Raw genomic sequence first — 6,014 nt, forward strand, 5'->3', positions numbered from 1 at the left:
AATATATATATATAAATACAGTATACAGGCAGTCCCCGGGTTACGTACAAGATAGGGACTGTAGGTTTGTTCTTAAGTTGAATTTGTAGGTAAGTCAGAACAGGTACATTTTTTTAAGTATAACTCCAACCAAAAATACATTTTTTAGTTTTGTATTTATATATAAAAACAAAGTTTTTTTTACAATGAACCGCAGTAAAGTCGGTGGCACTGAGTGACAGCTGTATGTAGTTGTGTCACTACACTGCGGGAGTGCGGGACCTGTGGGTGGCAGAGGCAAGGAGTGGGACTCGGGAGCATCACTAATCTCAGGGGGGGGTAATAATACCTTGTTTCATAAGGTTGTTCGTAAGTCGAGCGTTCATAAGTTGGGTACTGCCTGTATATAATGACTGCATTTTTCTGCTTCCCTGGAGATAAGCTTTAGAAAAACTATTGTTCCCTTTAAGAGCAATGGCTTTAAAACCAGCAGCAAATAGTTTTATGTTCTAACTGACCTACTAAACATGGTTCGCACAGCAAAATACTCCCAAAGTACTCCCATAGGCACAAGGCAAGCAAAGGCTTAGCTTATCTACATAAGAACTGAAGTCATAAAAAGAGTTAAGCTCTTTAGGCAAATAATATTTCACTAAACCGAATTCAAAACAACAAACGTATAATTAAGCAGGGCACTTATGGCAAGTATTCAGGCTGCAGTGCTGTGATTAACTGCTAATGAAAGATGTCAGTGAAAAATAAAATTGCCATTTATCAGGAAAGGATAGAACATTTTCATATGTATTCAGCAAATGATTACAAAGTGAAAAGGTGTTTTTAACAAACTGCCAACCCTTTGAAAGTACTGATGAGCTTGTTGTATTTAACAGGCCTTGCTATACAATAGTGAGAATCACTAGTCATTGAATCTCTGCCAAAATGAATGTGTGCAATATGCACACAGGGTAAAGCAACAGGTTTACATTATTCCTCTGCCCTGCACATACCGACCTTTCTTTTCCTCTCCTACAGCTCCATTTGGCTGTCAGAAGCAATAGAAGCCACCCTTGTAGGTTATGAGTCGACTGTTCAGGCTATGGACCCAGAAGAATCAGGGTGTTATTTTCATTACTGCCAGATAAATGGTATAAAAGGGGAAAGAGTGAAGCACTGCAGTGAAGGGGGGCATCAGAGCAAACCTGTTGCTTTGCCCTGTATACCAGGATCAGGATTGGCCTTCCTTTATAGACAGAAGCAAGGGTTAAAATGTATGGTGGACACAGAAAAGGGGTAGGGGAGTGTTCCTGAATGGATGGCTTTGATACTACAATATCAGTATTTATATTCATTGTCATTAGCAATCACAGACATGTATATGTTGTTATACCCTGGCACCTGAGGCACTGGCCATAGGTTTCCAGTCAAGTGCCCCAGGTCTCAGGCCTGCAACCACTACTTCCTAAGGCGGGTAAAAGTGCTAACTACTTTAAGGGAAATAACTGTTGTTGAAAAGGGAGACATTTTATTTAAAAAGACATATTGACATTCTTGTACCCTGTTTAACTTCTAGTGTTGGGTAGAACATGTATTAGAGGCTTCCTGTTTGACACTGAAGGCCAAACATCAAGAAAACTGTCTCTTTACCTGATGTGAGAAATACGTAAGGTACTAGTGAAGAAGAAGAAACTGTTAAAAAAAAGGGAGAGCGCATAATGAGGGAAACAGAAGAGAAATAAAAACAACAAAAGGACACAAGCCTGGTTCTATGTGGAAATCTGTAGCTTTTCACCCTAGCTTTACACAAATCTTCCCTGGTGAAGGAGGCCCCTTGAAACCTATAAGGTGCATTCAACTTATTTTGCTAAATGCAAAGATAACTGAAGTTGATGTGGGCAAAAAAAAACTTTTTAAACTTGCACTTTCTTCGTCTTTTTTTTGGACCCAAGCAATGCCCTGCAAGAAGCCCTCATTTTTAGGAATCTTAACCCAAAAGCTGACAATATGCAAAAAAAAAAGAAAATGGGTCAAAAGCCCAGATTTTTATGTAGCTTTCATGAATAATTTAGTGAACCATGGAAATGGAATATGCATCCTTTGTGCCCCTTAGGTATCAATGTTAGTGCTCAATAAATAGGTCTGCATTAAAAAGGAATCAAGCATAAGATTTTGTAAAAAAACATGATAACTATTGTTCCACTGAAGCATTATCATTTTGTACAGTGTGGCTTCCGGGCGCATAACAGGAGGACACTGTATTATCTGCTTGATTCCAATTCCCTTTTCTACTGAAGGGTAACAGAAAGCTTTGCAACATAATGTCCCTCCTCATTATATCTTGCAGGAAGAAAAGTATTGAAATGCTCAGCGTTCTGTAGGAATATATCAAATAAAACGCTCAAATTTGTTTTGTGTACAGAATTGTATTCAAAATGGCTTTCACGCACTATGAATTTTAATGAAGCTGTTTTTTTCCCCCCCACTCACTGACGGGCAGATGCTGGTAGATGACAGTGAAGAAATGATGACTTAATGGCATGTTTTTTTTCCACCCCTGCTCTTACAAGGATATTCTTCTCATCAATTTTATTCCTGACTTTCCGTTGTTCTTTGAAATGGATGTTCCGCTAAAGTAAAGATCACTTGCACTCTTTGGCTTCCATTCGTGTACATCTTACATAAACAAGGGCTCTGTGTAATGCTCCTGAGCTCTGGAGAACGCTGTAGGTAACTGGTTGTGACGAAGAAACCGATGGACAATTTGGCTGCATTTGGAAATACTTTCACAGCTGTGATTGTGAATGGTATTCAGAGATATATCAAAAGCACAAAATAATGAAACGTATTAAAGCACGATGAAAGGTGCTGAGGTATTTCTGCAAATATCATGCGACTTTACAAAGCTCTCTGTTACAAGAGAACTCAACACTCTGACTACAGGCACTTTAGGAATGTTCTGTCTGAAGGGTAAGGGTCCTGAAAGATGGACATTTTTTACAGACCCCCATATTAAAAAGGAAAATTTTGTCTAAAGTCAAACTCCAGCCCAGATCTTTTTAGTTTTCCTCAGAATGGAGAAGGCTTAGAACTTTTGTCAGATTTCAAAAGTTGTCTGTGTCCTGATACAGATGATCTCCCATTTCTTCCTCTTCTGTGTATTACTCATTTCTTAGATAGGAAGTGGGAAGAAATGTTCCACATGGATTTACAAACACCAATAAAATCCTTTCTGAACCTGTAGATGGGAAGCGCTTAATCAGCACACTATTGGATTTCCTTTTAAGACAATCTCCAAGGCAAAGATGGAACCCCTTCCTACCCCCCTCTCATCCAGGTAGGAATATACCCACCTAAGTAGGCCATCCTTTGTCAGAGCTGGTTCCGGTACTGGTAATCCAGTGATGCAGATTTGCCTGTGCCTGCCATCAATGCTGGTCTCCTCTTGCCAATGTTATCTCTGCAGACTACTCTTCTCAAATCTGATAGGACCTCACCACTGTACAGCTAATAAGAAGAGTCCATGTGACACAGGCAGTGACATGGACACCCAAAAAAGGACCCTGTTTCCTGTACACAGAAGAAGGGAGAAAACTTGGGACTGGAATATCACATGACTATGTAAAACGGCATTTCGGTACTTCTTTGTTACATTTTTTAATGGCTTTATAGTTATTGTGAACAATGTGGTGATTTTGTATTATTATTTCATTTGCATGGTTAGACATAAGTCCTCCAAACACTGGGAACCATATGGACTGAGATGAAGACTCCTTTCTATTACTACAGGTAGAGAATCTCACACAAAGAGAAGATTTCCATTTTTATTCAAGATACAAAATAATATTATTCAATGGGGTTGATTTACTAAAGGAAAGTAGGCTGTTCACTTTGCAAGGGAATTTGCTCTTTGCAGGTGAAATTACACCTTAGTTTATCGCATGAGGTGAATCTTCTCTGACTTCCATCACCCAATCATGTGGAAGCAAACATACTTTTTTTTAAATTTTCTCTGCACATGATTGTCTATTCTTTGCAAAATGAAAATTCACCACATTCACCAAGCTAAGGGAAACTTCCCCTGCAAAGTGCAAATTCCCTTGCAAAGTGTACAGCCTATTTGCTTTAGTAAATCAACCCCAATATGTTATAATATACTAAGTTTAGAGCAACCTTCAAGTAGGCAACCTTGGCATTCCAGTTCTAGTGACACTACAAATCCCATTCTACTTCTTCCTCTGGGAGTCATACCTGTGGCTGTCAAAGTCTTACAGTGCCTCCTGGGACTTGTAGCTCCATAACTGCTGGAGCGCTGAGGTTGCCCAACCCTGGTCTAGAGAAAACTCTTTGTACTTGTACATATAGATTATTGCATGACAATTTCTCACAGGCTCAGTTTATTTTTTACACTTTCCGAGATTGGAAATATAAAATGTAAGCATAAATAATAATCATAAATAAACCAACAAATGAAGTCTGTGTTCAGCTTAGGAAACACAATGAGGCGAAAACACCTCGAATGGGTTTTTCTTGAGGAGCAATGTGGCGGAAAAGCTATTATCGTGATTCAAAACACTGCACAAAGTTCTTTAACAAAGGAATGAATTGTTCAAAATAAATAAATAAAAAGGGTTATTTACTCCTCTTTACAGTGACACTCTGCCTTTTACAGCTTCTTCAGGTAGATATGACCGTTTAACACATCCAAACAATGTCATGTTAGCTTTAAAGTCTTATCTTCTCCCACTGGGTCCTTCTGCAGAAGTATCCTCTCCTATGTTTCTATAACACTTAACTGGATGAAGAAGGGTTGAAGAGACCCTGACACTAACTTTTTGTCCTGACCCAGCTTCTATAGGGGTGCTGTAAACAAAAGGAAACTTAAAGAACAGGTCCCAGGGGGTTTTGAGCTATGGACTATCCGAACCACATCCTGATGAGCATTGAGTGCGATCACCTGTGTGGGGACAGATATATTCCCCATGTGCCCTTTTTCCTCTGCTTGCTAGCTATCCCCTACAACCATCCTTATGTGAGTATTGGTTTTGAAACTTAATATCTTAATTTCAAAAAACAAGGGGAACACATAGGAGCTTTACGCTAAGTAAAATTGTATAATAATGACCAAATCCAAGGGTTTCAATAAACTTGATTCAAAAAAATACAATCCCCTTTGAACAAGAAATCCCTAAAAGTGGAGATGGTCTGATAAATGGATCACAATGTGTAATTAATATAATATAACAAAGTTTAATAATACTAATTCATATAAAGACACCTATAACAAGACATTTAAAACCAATTAAAAAGCTTCCCTAGAATCACCTGAATGTAAAGATACGGGTATTGAGCATTTGAATCTCCTATGGGGTAGGAAGTCTCTGATATGAGTGAAAAAAACAAAAGAGATATATCACCCAGAAAGAAAAACGGAGCTGTACTCACGTACGCAGCCGGCAAAAAACAGTCCTGGTTAGACCCCACAACGATACATGCATGAAGTTGGTTGTGGCAAGAGAGTATCCTTGTGAAACAATGTCACTGAATGGGATCTATTTCCTTGGTAAACTAGGACTCCCACCGCTGTCCGAGACGCGGGGTTATCACCCCAAAAGAAAGAGCCTCCAGAAGGGTTTTCAAAATGCACGAACGTGCTGATGAGTGGAGTATAGTGAGGTTTCCGCAGTAGTGTGTCCAATGGGACGGCACGGGATGGCAGCTGCAAATAATCACACCGGCATTGGCTCGCCTATGTCTCCCGATTCAGTGCCTTCGCTGTAATGGACAAACGCTCACTCCTGTATCCCCGGCCTGGCTGTAGCAATCAGAAGCCGCTATCATTACGTGCGGCAATGTCCGCATCAGATTTGATAGGTCCACTCCCTTCGGTGGCTGTAGAGATTCGTAGTTTATCGTTCTCACCCGAACGTATAGAGGTCAGCACAGGGTGTCTAGAGAAGCTGAAACACACGCTATCCTGACGCGTTTCCCCCCGATGGCCGGGGCTTCTTCAGAGGGGCGTGTGTGTGAAGTCCTGCATA

General features: G+C 40.0%; 1 protein-coding gene across 1 annotated transcript in view; it reads right to left on the minus strand.

Moving 5' to 3' along the window:
* Positions 1 to 6,014, minus strand: part of CACNA2D3 (calcium voltage-gated channel auxiliary subunit alpha2delta 3) — a 786,579-nt gene that overhangs the window by 413,163 nt on the left and 367,402 nt on the right. The gene's annotated exons all lie outside the window — the stretch shown is intronic.

The sequence above is a fragment of the Nanorana parkeri genome, unplaced genomic scaffold (assembly GCF_000935625.1).
Source record: "Nanorana parkeri isolate BGI_ZX_2015 unplaced genomic scaffold, ASM93562v1 scaffold189, whole genome shotgun sequence".
Taxonomy (NCBI): domain Eukaryota; kingdom Metazoa; phylum Chordata; class Amphibia; order Anura; family Dicroglossidae; genus Nanorana; species Nanorana parkeri.